At 40.5% G+C, this 14,057-nt stretch overlaps 1 long non-coding RNA gene across 6 annotated transcripts in view; it reads left to right on the plus strand.

Annotated features, from left to right (window-relative positions):
• Nucleotides 1-13,188, plus strand: part of LOC125176658 (uncharacterized) — a 43,514-nt gene extending 30,326 nt beyond the window's left edge. For 3 of the 6 annotated variants that reach the window (XR_007156349.1, XR_007156348.1, XR_007156351.1), the window contains 3 exons: nt 4,687-5,247; nt 11,986-12,096; nt 13,015-13,188. This is a non-coding gene — a long non-coding RNA (uncharacterized LOC125176658). Of the gene's footprint in view, nt 1-4,682; nt 5,248-8,938; nt 9,121-11,985; nt 12,097-13,014 lie in introns of all 6 variants that reach the window. The other 3 variants (XR_007156352.1, XR_007156350.1, XR_007156353.1) reach the window with 3 other exon arrangements.
• The last annotated feature ends 869 nt before the right edge of the window (nt 13,189-14,057 follow it).

A 14,057-nucleotide genomic window follows, 5' to 3' on the forward strand; every position in this document is an offset into this window, starting at 1 on the left:
GGTACTGGCACAAGAACAGACACTCAGATCAATGGAACAGAATAGAGAACCCAGAAATGGACCCACAAACCTATGGCCAACTAATCTTTGACAAAGCAGGAAAGAATATCCAATGGAATAAAGACAGTCTCTTCAGCAAGTGGTGCTGGGAAAACTGGACAACGACATGCAGAAGAATGAACCTGGACCACTTTCTTACACCATACACAAAAATAAACTCAAAATGGATGAAAGATCTCAATGTAAGACGGGAAGCCATCAAAATCCTTGAGGAAAAAACAGGCAAAAACCTCTTTGCTCTGGGCTGCAGCAACTTCTCTGGAGGCAAAGGAAACAAAAGCAAAAATGAACTATTGGGACCTCATCAAAATAAAAAGCTTCTGCACAGCAAAGGAAACAATCAGCAAAACTAAAAGGCAACCAAAAGAATGGGAGAAGATATTTGAAAATGACATATCAGATAAAGGGTTAGTATTCAAAATCTATGAAGAACTTATCAAACTCAACACCCAAAAAACAAATAATCCAGTGAAGAAATCGGCAAAAGACACGAATAGACACTTCTCCAAAGAAGACATCCAGATGGCCGACCGACACATGCAAAAATGCTCAACTTCACTCATCATCAGGGAAATACAAATCAAAACCACAATGAGATACCACCTTACACCTGTCAGAATGGCTAACATTAACAACTCAGGCAACAACAGATGTTGGCGAGGATGTGGAGAAAGACGATCTCTTTTGCACTGCTGGTGGGAATGCAAACTGGTGCAGCCACTCTGGAAAACAGTATGGAGGTTCCTCAAAAAGTTAAAAATAAAGCTACCCTATGACCCAGAAATTTTACTACTAGGTATTTATCCATGGGTTACAGTTGTGCTGTTTTGAAAGGACACATGCACCCCCATGTTTATAGCAGCACTATCAACAATAGCCAAAGTATGGAAAGAGCTCAAATGTCCATTGATGGATGCATGAACAAATAAGATGTGGTATATATATATATATATATATATATATATATACAGAATGGAGTATTACTTGGCAATCAAAAAGAATGAAATCTTGCCATTTGCAACTACGTGGATGGAACTGGAGGGTATTATGCTAAGTAAAATTAGTCAGTCGGAGAAAGACAAATATCATATGACTTCACTTATATGAGGATTTTAAGAGACAAACAGATGAACATAAAGGAAGGGAAACAAAAATATTCTAAAAACAGGGAGGGGGACAAAACGGAAGAGACTCATAAATATGGAGAACAAACTGAGGGTTACTGGAGGGGTTGTGGGAGGGGGGATAGGCTAAATGGGTAAGGGGCACTAAGGAATCTACTCCTGAAATCATTGTTGCACTATATGCTGACCAATTTGGATTAAATTATTTAAAAAAATTTTTTTAAGTATAAAAGGATAAAAAGGTTTAAAAAGATAAACATTTTAAAAAAAGAAATGCAACAGATTTCTGCACATTGATTTTGTATCCTGCAATTTTACTGAATTCATTTACCAGTTCTAGTAGTTTTTTAGTGGAGTCTTTAGGGGTTTCTACACAGAGTATCATGTCATCTGCAAATAATGAAAATTTTACTTCTTCCTTGCCGATTTGAATGCCTTTCATTTCTTTTTGTTGTCTGATTGCTGTGGTGAAGACTTCCAGCACTATGTTAAATAATAAGTGGTGAGAATAGATGTCTTTGTCTTGTTCCTGACTTTAGGGAGAAAGCTCTCAGTTTTTTTCCCATTGAGTATGACGTTCACTGTGGGTTTTTCATATATGGCCTTTATTATGTTGAGGTATGTTCCCTCTAAACCTACTTTGTTGAAGGCTTTTATCATGAATGGATGTTTTGCTTTGTCAAATGCTTTATCTGCATCTACTAAAATGATCATATGATTTTTGTTATCCTTTTCCTCTTTTTTTTTTTTAAGTTTTTGGGTTTTTTTTAATGTTTATTTATTTTTGGGACAGAGAGAGACAAAGCATGAATGGGGGAGGGGCAGAGAGAGAGGGAGACACAGAATGGGAAGCAGGCTCCAGGCTCTGAGCCATCAGCCCAGAGCCCGACGTGGGGCTCGAACTGACAGACTGCGAGACCGTGACCTGAGCTGAAGTCAGACGCCCAACCAACTGAGCCACCCAGGCGCCCCTATCCTTTTCCTCTTTTTTAAAAAAGGCTATTTATTCATTTTGAGAAAGATAGAGTGTGGAGGGGGAGGGGCAGAGAGAGAGGGAAAGAGAGAATCCCAAGCAGGCTCTGTGTGCTCAGAGCCTGACGAGGGGGCTTAATCTCATGAACTATGAGATCATGACCTGAGCCAAAATCAAGAGCCAGATGCTTAACTGACTGAACCACCCAGGTGCCCCTATCCTTTCTCTTATTGATGCAATGTATCACATTGATTAATTTATGAATACTGAACCACCCTTGCATGCAGGAAGTAAATCCTGCTTGATCATGGTGAGTGATTTGTTTAATCTACTCTTGGATTCTGTTTGCCAGTATTTTGTTGAGGATTTTTGCATCTATGTTTATCAAAAATACTAACCTGTAGTTCTCTTTTTTGGTGGTGTCTTTTTGGGTTTTGGTATCAGGGTAATATTGACCTCATAGAATGAATTTGGAAGTTTTCCTTCCTCTTCTATTTTTTGGAATAGTTTGAGAAGAATAGGTATTAACTGTTCTTTAAATGCTTGGTAGAATTTGCCTGTGAAGCCATCTGGTCCTGGAGTTTTGTTTGTTGGGAGTTTTTTGATTACTGATTCAGTCTCCTTTCTGGAAGACTCATCTTGAGTTGTTGGTAACTCTAGGGGCATGGCAACTCCATAAAAATAGAGTAGGGGGTTCTCCCTGGCCAGATAATCCTGTCTACATAAGATAAGATAGCCATGGGCTCCAGACTCTGTTTTCAACAGATTTTCAGATGTTTTAAGAAATGAAAGTAAGTAGGGGCACTTGGGTGGCTCAGTTGGTTAAGCGTCCGACTTCAGCTCAGGTCACGATCTCACAGTTCATGAGTTTGAGCCCCACATCGGGCTCTGTGCTGACAGCTCAGAGCCTGGAGCCTTCTTTGGATTCTGTGTCTCCCTCTCTCTCTGTCCCTCCCCTGCTCATACTCTGCCTCTCTCTCTCAAAAGTAAATAAAACATTTTTTAAAATTTTTTTCAAAAAAAGTGAAAGTGAGCACTTCTATCCCTCATCCCATGAATTTGCTCAGGTAGCTTGTCCAAGGCAACACTTTTAGTTTGTGGGAGAATGAAGATTAAAATCCAAGTTCGAACTCCCAATATCTGTGCACATAACCATGACTAAGTGAGACCTTTCAAAGTGTGTGCCCAGTAACTTCACACATGAGAAAATCCTGTGAAGAGCTTGTAGTCAGAAAAAAATAATGAGACTGACCCCCACTCTGACCTGCCACCAGTCCCCACCTTTCACTTCCACCTAAAATTTGGCAAAGCCTGCTCTGGAAAGCAGTGTGGAGGTTCCTCAGAAAATTAAAAATAGACCTACCCTATGACCCAGCAATAGCACTGCTAGGAATTTATCCAAGGGATACAGGAGCACTGATGCATAGGGCCACTTGTACCCCAATGCTCATAGCAGCACTCTCAACAATAGCCAAATTATGGAAAGAGCCTAAATGTCCATCAACTGATGAATGGATAAAGAAATTGTGGTTTATATACACAATGGAATATTACGTGGCAATGAGAAAAAATGAAATATGGCCTTTTGTAGCAACGTGGATGGAACTGGAGAGTGTGATGCTAAGTGAAATAAGCCATACAGAGAAAGACAGATACCATATGGTTTCACTCTTATGTGGATCCTGAGAAACTTAACAGGAACCCATGAGGGAGGGGAAGGAAAAAAAAAAAAAGAGGTTAGAATGGGAGAGAGACAAAGCATAAGAGACTGTTAAAAACTGAGAACAAACTGAGGGTTGATGGGGGGTGGGAGGGAGGAGAGGGTGGGTGATGGGTATTGAGGAGGGCACCTTTTGGGATGAGCACCGGGTGTTGTATGGAAACCAATTTGTCAATAAATTTCAGAAAAAAATAAAATAAAAAAATAAAACCACCAAAAAAAAAAAAAAATTTGGCAAAGCCTTTCACTCTCAGTATAGAGAACTGGTTCCTCACCATATATGCACGGTTTCATGCTTCACACCAAGCATAGCACAAATAGGTATATGGGTCCTATCTCAAGCTCAGGAATCTCTCAGATTCCTCCCATTAGTGGAAGGGGATCCAGCAGGATGGAGAAACCCATGAACCACTAAACTTTGGTTGAAGAGGCAATCTCCATTACTATAATGGAGATGGTTTTCCAGAACTGAGCACTTGGGCAAAGCTGCCGGGGGCAGTGAAAAGGCTGGGCTATCATCAAGCTATTGGAAGTAGCAAGGAAAGTTGTCCTATCATCATCACCTCTCTGGGACATTTGTTTAAGAGCTAAGAGTGGACTGTGTTTTGTATTCTCTTCCTTGGCTTGATGTGTTCATTCATTAGCAGAGAGCTCTGTGCCAGGCTTTCCAGCTCCTTTTATAGGAATGAAAGAATGATAGTTACAGAAACTTGTTTATATATATAATAATAACATATAAAATAATAATTATCATATAAGTTTATAATCTCAAAAATGCTTATAATTTGACCCCTTTTTTTGTAAGAAAGAATGGAAATCATGCTGATAGTCCTGGAGAAGCCATATTTGGACAGGTACTAAAAACGACTCTTGGTGATACAGTGGACGAAGTGGTAATGAAATTTAAATAAATGAACTTGGATAGGCACGACAAGAGCTGTGGCGATGGAGCTAAAGTACAGAGAAAAAGAGAAAGACAGAACCCAGCTTGCACTGAGTGCCAGTTGCCTTTACGCTGAAAGCAGAGACAAAGATAGTGTTTCTTGTGGATTAGATGTGGGCTCAGCAGAAGACAGCCAACCTGGAGCCATTTCAGATTTCACTCAAGAGTCCTACTCAAAAAGATGAAGTGACCCCAACAAAGGGCTGGTTCACCTGATTCCCACTGCTGTGGGAGGAAATAGAAGTGACCAGCGGGAGGTAAATGTTTCACCCACAGTACAGGCAGTTCAATGTGGGAGCCTCCAAAGTACCCATGAAACCACCCACAAGAAGAATAGTCAGCTTTGAACATCCACCAGAAAAAGACAGCTTTAAACATTTGCCACAGCCAGAGGAAACCAATGCCAAAGTACCTTGGTGCCAGTCAGGTAAGACATTTCCTACCCTTCAGTTCTTATTCCTCTCTCTGTTTTAATATTGGAGGATCCAGAGGCAGCCTGGGGGCAAGTGGGGACGGAGGAGGGGAAGCATCAAGTAGGGGAACAGAGATGACGCTAAGACCTCTCTTTCACTGCAAGCACTTTGTCAAGGGGAGAAACTTTAACTTTAAATGGAATTTGAACTTCAAACTATTACATTTAAATTACGGAACATTTTGATTAACAAAATAGGACTATTCAGATGACTAGATATAATTGGGAGACTTTTTTTTTTAAGGTTTTTTTTTTTAAGTAACCTCTACACACAACATGGGGCTCGAACTTACAACCCCGAGATCAAGAGTCGCATGCTCTACCGATTGAGCCAGCCAGGTGCCCCCACGGAAGACTTTTATTATCTAGAAGAGTCCTGGTCTGGCCTTCTCTCAAGAGAAGGACTAGCTCCTCAGGATGGGCAGTGTGAAGAAAAGGGAAACTTGTTTTTGACTGTGTTGATTCAAAGTACCTGCCATAGTGTTTTGCCATACTTATTTTTCTGTTATATGAAACTGAAAATGTTCTAATACCAGAGTGAGTATTTCATGCATAAATTAAATACCAAATATACACAAAAATGAATTTTCTTTTTTTGTTTTTCAACGTTTATTTATTTTTGGGGCAGAGAGAGACAGAGCATGAACGGGCAAGGGGCAGAGAGAGAGGGAGACACAGAATCGGAAACAGGCTCCAGGCTCTGAGCCATCAGCCCAGAGCCCGACGCGGGGCTCGAACTCACGGACAGTGAGATCGTGACCTGGCTGAAGTCGGACGCTTAACCGACTGCGCCACCCAGGCGCCCCAAAAATGAATTTTCTAAAGTAATGTCTTGCTTCAAATTTTGTTTCTCTCCGCTTATTGGAAAGGACATTTAATAGTCAGAAGAGGGGCGCCTGGGTGGCTTGGTCAGTTAAGCGTCGGACTTGGGCTCAGGTCATGATCTCATGGTCCGTGGGTTCGAGCCCCGCGTCAGGCTCTGTGCTGACAGCTCAGAGCCTGGAGCCTGTTTCAGATTCTGTGTCTCCCTCTCTCTTTGCCCCTCCCCTGTTCATGCTCTGTCTCTCTCTGTCTCAAAAATAAATAAACGTTAAAAAAAATTAATAAAAAAATAATCAGAAGAAATGTATTTTAGTGCTAGAAAGGGCTTGCAAAGGGTGCTCTTTTCGGGGGATTTTGCAGGGAATAAAACATGACATAGTATGCTGACTTTCTCAAGAGAAAGTTAAGCATCAGCCTCTTTCCTCCCCCTCATAGAGGAATCAAGCCACGAGCTGTATGTATCAGTCTTCACAAAGCTATGGAACTAAGCTTCTTTTTGCCTTTGGATTCCTGGGGCATTTTTGATGCTGTTTTCCAATTCATAATTTTATGGATCTATTTTTTCTGTTGCTACATCTATGCATTTTGAGCATATTTGTTTCTTGCACTTGTAACTAAATAGTCGACCAGCCTAAGTCCAATAGAAATGTAACTGAGGCCACATATTTGCTGCTTTTAGCATCCCTAATAATTTCTATCTTTCATTACTCAGCCATAAGTATTAGCATTTTTATTTTTCTGCCTTCCACTCACTTTTGTAAACTAGGTTCAAACAAAATATTCAAATCATTGCATACACCAACAATGCTTTACAGATAATAATACAGCCCAGACAAAATAGGATCAATTGCTAAAGATACCATTATGAAAACTTTACTAATCAGCAAATGTTTGAGAATCCCAATTTATGCATATAAAAAGTGGGTTATACGATGTCCAAAGACAGTGTCAGGGTCTCATTCATCTGAGGGTCACTAGTATCTAGAAACATGATGCTCAATAGATGTTTGCTCAGGGAATGAATTCCCTTCCTAGAAGGTGTGGAGTAGATTTGCAAGTTTGATAAATTTTACCTGATTTTTGTGATGTGTACTTAATCATGTTAATTCTACTTCTTTGACTATTATGTTCAGGCCATTTCAAATATCTAGATTCAAGCCTTTCCAGGTCCCCAACACAAAGATGGAAATATTGGGACAAACACAATTTTGGGCCACTCCTTGTCATGTCCTAGAGGTACACATGAGAGACTAAGATAGTTAGAAGTTGTTTTCCTTTAAATCACCTCTTTTGAAGTGTTTGTCAAGACATTTGGTGACAGATTTCAAATGTGACCATTTAAAAGTTTAAAAGAAATCCAAGATAAATAAATGCAAGACTACAGAACCAAACTTTATGAACACTACTAACGTATTCACCAGCTGGATGTTTCTAATTTGTGTGTGTCAAAAGCTTTCCTTATGAAAATAGAATTATAATAAGAAATGACTATATAAAAAGCATGGAAGCACTCAGTTTCTTCTTGAATTCTAATTCCACCACTTGTTGGGACACCCGGGTGGCTCAGTCCGTTGGGCATCCGACTTCAGCTCAGGTCATGATCTCACAGTCGGTGAGTTCAAGCCCTGTGTCAGGCTCTGTGCTGACAGCTCAGAGCCTGGAGCCTGCTTCAGATTCTGTGTCTCCCTCTCTCTCTGCCCCTCCCCTGTTCATGCTCTGTCTCAAAAATAAATAAAAACATTAAAAAGAAAAAAAAATTAATTCCACCACTTGTTAACTGTATGATCTTGGGAGAGTTGCTTGGCTTACCATATTTCAGTTTCTTCTTAGGTAAAAAGAGAATAATAGAACTTTTCCCCCCATGAGAGTTTAGGACTAATTGTGAGACAGAAAAGGAGAAAATAGATGGTGATCAAAGTATCACCTGCTCAACTGATAAAGATTCAAATTGAAGATGTGGCCTAGATGTATGGTACCAATAGGCATCCTGATGTAGAAACACGGTCATACACTGAGTAGCACTAAAACTGCTCATCTCTCCAGGCAAGAGCCTGCCTCTGTAAAATGTACGGAGTGGAGAAGCAGGATAGAATGAATGCTCTTTGTGGATCCTGGGTTAAAATGAGGTAAGATAAGATAAGATAAGATGAGCTGAGATAAGCATTTTAAAATGCTTCTTTGTAAATTTTTAAAAAATATTTATTTATTTTTGAGAGAAAGAGCATGAGTGGGGGAGGACCAGAGAGAAAGGGAGACACAGAATCCAAACCAGGCTCCAGGCTCTGAGCTGTCAGCACAGAGCCCAACATGGGGCTCGAACCCATGAACCGTGAGATCATGACCTGAGCCAAAGTCGGATGCTTAACCGACCAAGCCACCCAGGCACCCGTTAAAATTCTTTTTTCTAACTCATTAAGATGAGAAGTCACTCCTCTTTCCCTGTGGGAGTATTGAGAGGGGTTGTCAGAGAGTTGACAGGAGTATTACATTAGTGAAGCTCCTTCTATAAACATTGGCATGGGGGAAAATTTCCTAGACTTTTGTTCTCTTAATCCATAGGGCTAGACCAGTTAGCCTGTATTCAACCAGGCTGTGTCTATCTCCTCATGGGGAAGAGATCAGCAGACTATCAGGATCGTCCTGTTCTCACTTTCATAAGGCTGTTCCTCCAACACTAATCATGCTCCTGATATAGTGCAGGTGAATAATGTTGCTTCTGCGTTCAGAATGCTCTGAAATAGGCCAGATGAGTACACTAACTAAATTAACTCAGAGGCAACATTGTGCCCAAGGCTGAAAATAAATTTCCTATTTTATTTCCCAGCCTAAGTTATGTCCAGCCAAGTTGTCCAATTACGGTTGACCCTTGAACAATGCAGAGGTTCAGGATGCTGACCCCCTCCAACACACAATCAAAAATCCATGTATAACTTTCGACTCTTGAGAAACCCAGCTACTAATAGGCTACTGTTGACCTTGCAGATAACATAAACAGTCGGTTAACAGGTTTGTATATTATCTGTATTACTTACTGTATTCTTTTTTTTTTAAATTTTTTTTCAACGTTTTTTATTTATTTTTGGGACAGAGAGAGACAGAGCATGAACGGGGGAGGGGTAGAGAGAGAGGGAGACACAGAATCTGAAACAGGCTCCAGGCTCCGAGCCATCAGCCCAGAGCCCGACGCGGGGCTCAAACTCACGGACCGCGAGATCGTGACCTGGCTGAAGTCGGACGCTTAACCGACTGCGCCACCCAGGCACCCCTACTTACTGTATTCTTACAATAAAGTAAGGTAGAGAAAAGAAAAGATTAGGAAAATCATAAGGAAAAGAAAATACATTCACAGCACTGTTCTGTATTTATCAAAAAAAATATGACTTTAAGTGGACGCTCACAGTTCAAACCTGTGTTGTTCAAGGGTCAACTGCACACATTGGATTACATTGGTCCACTAAGAAGCAGAGTCCAAGAAAGGACCAAACATGTAAGAGATTTACTGGGAGAGGGGGTAGAAGGTGAGAAAAGCTCTCAAACCACAGTGCTGGTCTGACCCCTGTGCAAGAAGAGAAGGAAAGGATTTTTTCCTACACCTGGATAGGAAGACTCGTAGACTATAGTGTAGTTCCTAGAAAAGTTAAACCTGGTTTATGGGGAATCCTTGAGCCAAAGTTTCTTGTTGGGGGCGTTCTACCTCACTGAAATGGCTACGCCTCACTGAAATGGGCCTGCTTTGTTACCCCAGCCATCCTCAGTCATTGGCTAGGACCAGTGAGCAGACAGGCCTTCGTATGAACATGATGATGGATCAAAAGCCATTATGCTCCTGCAGCAGGGGATCTGAGTAGTGTGGGTTTTACTTAATGTGCTGGTCCTTCCCTTCCTAATGCACATAAAATCTCTTCATTTCACTTTTCCCACTGAGTCTCATGTTTCCAACATGCCATGCTGAAGAGTGGGACTTTGTCTACTTACATGGCCTCCATGAAGTCTGATGAACAGCATTTGAATCCTGAGCCACAGGGATTACTGCTTTTACTTCTTGCCACAGCTAAGACACCTACCTCCTGTGGATGACTCCCCTCTGCCACCCAAAGTTATCTCAACAGGATAATCCCTTTCAGTAGAGACCTGAATTAATGCTGCTTTTGAAATGTGTGCCCCTGTGGGCCTGGTGAGGTTCTATTCCATGTGCTACATACTACTTAAGACCTTGTCTTTCACTTTGAACGTCACAAGCTTTGAGTAGCATTTCTTTCAGCTACATCTTTTTCTACAGCAAGAGATTAGGCCTCTGGTGTTATATTTCCTTGCCCTGTTCCACTGCTATTTTTCAGCAAGAGTCATCTGAGTTTATAACATTTCAACTTGTTTTTTTAGCTTGATCCCCTTCTTTTTCTACTTATAGGAAAGCTAGTACCATTTGCTAGATTTGAACAGTCTTCCTTCTTTTGCTTTGTTACACAAACATTTTTTTTTGTCTCTCATTTTGTTTCCTGGCCCAGACATGCATTTTTCTTACACATACCCCTAGGTTTTTGCTTTGTGGGGTCTTTCTTCTTCTTCTTCTTCTTCTTCTTCTTCTTCTTCTTCTTTTTAAATTTTTTTAAATGGCTATTTATTTTTGAGAGAGAGAGGGAGAGACACTGAGCATGAGTGGGGGAGGGGCAGAGAGAGAGAGGGAGACACAGAATCCGAAGCAGGCTCCAGGCTCCAAGCTGTCAGCAAAGAGCTGGACGCAGGGCTCGAACTCACGAACCATGAGATCACGACCTAGGCCGAAGTTGGATGCTTAACTGACTGAGTCACCCAGGCGCCCCTTTTTTGGGGTCTTTCATAGAGAGATATATGAAATCTATACATTTTGTATTTCCCAAAGGCAAAGAAATTCTCTTTTCCAAGCTGCATACTATGCCCAGGAGATAGTCTTTTAATAAGTCAATATCCAATCCAGGCCTGGACTTGACTTACCATGGTCTTTTCTCAGCCATGCAGAGGAAGGACCTTTACCACTCTGCTCCTGGCTCTTTCCAGAGCAGACAAGAACACGTGCTTTTTGCAGGCTGAACTATCTGAAAGAGAATGGTGAAAGGGAAGTGAACACTGGTTATATTTGATCTTTGTCATGTGCCCTCATCCCAAACTCATCAAAGTTTCTTCTCCTCTCCTGGGAAGTAGTAAGTGCATAGACCAGGAAGATTACAGTAGTTCTTCCTCATCCATGGTTTTGCTGTCTGTGGTTTCAGTTACCTGAGACCAACTGCAATCTGGAAGCAGATGACCCTCCTTCTGACGTCTTGTCAGAAGGTCAGTGGTCATTGCACTTATGTCATTCACCTCAGTTCATCTTATCACGGAGGCATTTTAGCATCAGACATTACCACAAGAAGAAGGGGGAATACAGGAGAATAAGAGATTTTGAGAGAGAGAACACATTCATATAACTTTTATTACAGTATATTGCTATAATTGTTCTAGTTCACTGTGCCTAATTAATAAGTTAAACTTTTTCATGGATGTGTATGTACAGGAAAAAACACAGTTACATATAAGGCTCAGTACTTTCCACGGTTTCAGGTATCTGCTGGGGGTCTTGGAACATATCCTCTGCAGATCGCGGGGACTACCATACGCTCATGGAAAGAAATGTAGTCTGTATGGAAGGAAATATCAGGAGTGGGGTGTAAGTGTTTCCCCATAAAGTTATGTGAAATACTTAGCACAGTGACTGAAAAGAGATTAGTACTCAAATGTTGGCTATTATAAATAGAAAAGGAGTTGAAAAACTAAGATGAAAATTATTTCCAGTTTGTTATTTACAGGAGTAGGGCAATCAAGCAAATTCTATAATGTTGGATTTTTTTTTCTCAGATTTTTTTTAAGGGTAAAAGTCTATATTTGGAAGTGTCCTTTTAATGATCGTCTATGAATACAACCTACTTCAGACATGGAAACAGCCTCCAGACAAACAAACATGATGAGGTCAGTGGTGAATTTCTTTTCCTTGGATCTCAAGACCATAGAATTGGATTAATACTAATCTTTGGTTATGATACACTCTCCTCATTGGTTCTTCCCTCTCTCCCTCCTTCCCTTTCCTTCCTCCCACCCTCTTCTCTCCCTCCCTGCCCTTCCTCCCTGCCTTGTTGCCCCTTCTTCTTACTAACTTGTGCCCCCTCCTAGGGAATCTTACCACATCAACGCCTCTTTCTGAATGGAATAGGACTTTTGGACTCTTTTGCCCTTCTCCTCCTTTCCCTCCCAGGCAACTGTCTTTATTTGTTGGGCTGGGTTTCAAATTTGAATAAACACTGAAAGTGACAGACTTGTCACATCTGGAGGAAGCTGCTGTTTCTTTTGGTTTTTCACAGAATTCTAAGTGCATCCCTAAAGCTCAAAGAAAGGGTATGATTTTGACTCAAACTTTGCCCTGTTTGCCAACCTCAGGGAGTCTAGGTTGAGTTAGGGAGAACGTAACAAAACCTGACAGTAGACAAGTCTAATGTGGTTTGGAGTTTTATTATGAAACTTCTGCATAGTTCTGCTTTTCACCCAGTTGTGTCATAAGAAAACAGCCAAAACAGTCATCTCAGTTTTTGCTAACCATCTTTTAGAATAACACACACATTCAGTATTTAAATTTTCTGTATTGTAATTAACAAATTAATATAAGATGTTGAAATTGTATTATGTACTGATTCAAACAGACTTGAAGCTATTTTCTTGCTTTCTTTCAGTCATGACTATGTATATACATATATGTACAATATCAAGATCTATATAAAAATATTCACATTAAAAACAAACAAAATATTGGACTTTAAATTTTTTTAACAAGTAAGAACTTGGTATATTGTTCCCATGAGTCCTATTTATTTATTTATTTGTCTATTTTCTTAGGAGCAGAGAGAGAATCCAAGCAGGCTGTCAGCAGGGAGCTCAATGTTGGACTTGATCCTGTGAACTGTGAGAACACGACCTGAGCCGAAATCAAGAGTTGGATGCCCAGCCAACTGAGCCAGCCTGGCACCCCTGGACTTTATTTTTATTATATACACAATTTTTTAAGATTTTTTAAAATGTTCATTTATTTTTGAGAGAGAGAGAGAGACAGAGTGTGAGTGGGGGAGGCGCAGAGAGAGAGGGAGACACAGAATCCAAAGGAGGCTCCAGGCTCCAAGCTCTCAGAACATAGCCCGACACTGGGCTTGAACTCACGAGCCATGAGATCATGACCTGAGCCGAAGTCAGACGCTCAACTGACTGAGCGTGCCCCTATGTACACAATTTTTATTCATTAAAGGAAACTTGGATAATACAAAAAATTAGAAAGAAGGAGAAATTATAGATGGGACAATTTCTTAATTCACTCTACTGGCAACTGATAACTGTGTTATGTGCTGAGAAAAATACATCGATGACAAGGACATGGACTGTACCCTTTAGGAGAGAGACATAAATAAAATACATGTATTTTTAAGACAGTGAAAGGTTAAGTTTGTCAAGCATCTGCAGTATTTCAGAATTTTCCTGTTACCTTTAACTCACTCATCTGGAGGTAGGCTCTGTTTACCGAGAGATCACATGATCTCTGGGAGCCTGGGCTGTATCATGACTGAACTTGAGGTCCAGTCTTCTTTAGATTGCATGTATCTGCACTTCATTCTTTAGAGGAGCAGCAGTTGGAAAGAAATCTTTCTCCTTGTTACATGGGATGGGAGGAAGAGTGATAAAAGGTACCCACTGAAGACAAAGAAACTACTTTAAGATAGAGGTAGAAAGGGGACATGGTTACCCAGTATATTAATGACTCATTTCACATTTCACAAGAAGGTCAACCACCAAAGCAGAATGTTTTTTTCTAAAACTATTTTGAATAAAATTTTGAAAAAGAGCGTTTTAACAAAATAAAGTCAAGAGTTTTACAATTTTCAATAGGTGTA

The sequence above is a fragment of the Prionailurus viverrinus genome, chromosome D1, assembly GCF_022837055.1.
Source record: "Prionailurus viverrinus isolate Anna chromosome D1, UM_Priviv_1.0, whole genome shotgun sequence".
Lineage (NCBI taxonomy): Eukaryota > Metazoa > Chordata > Mammalia > Carnivora > Felidae > Prionailurus > Prionailurus viverrinus.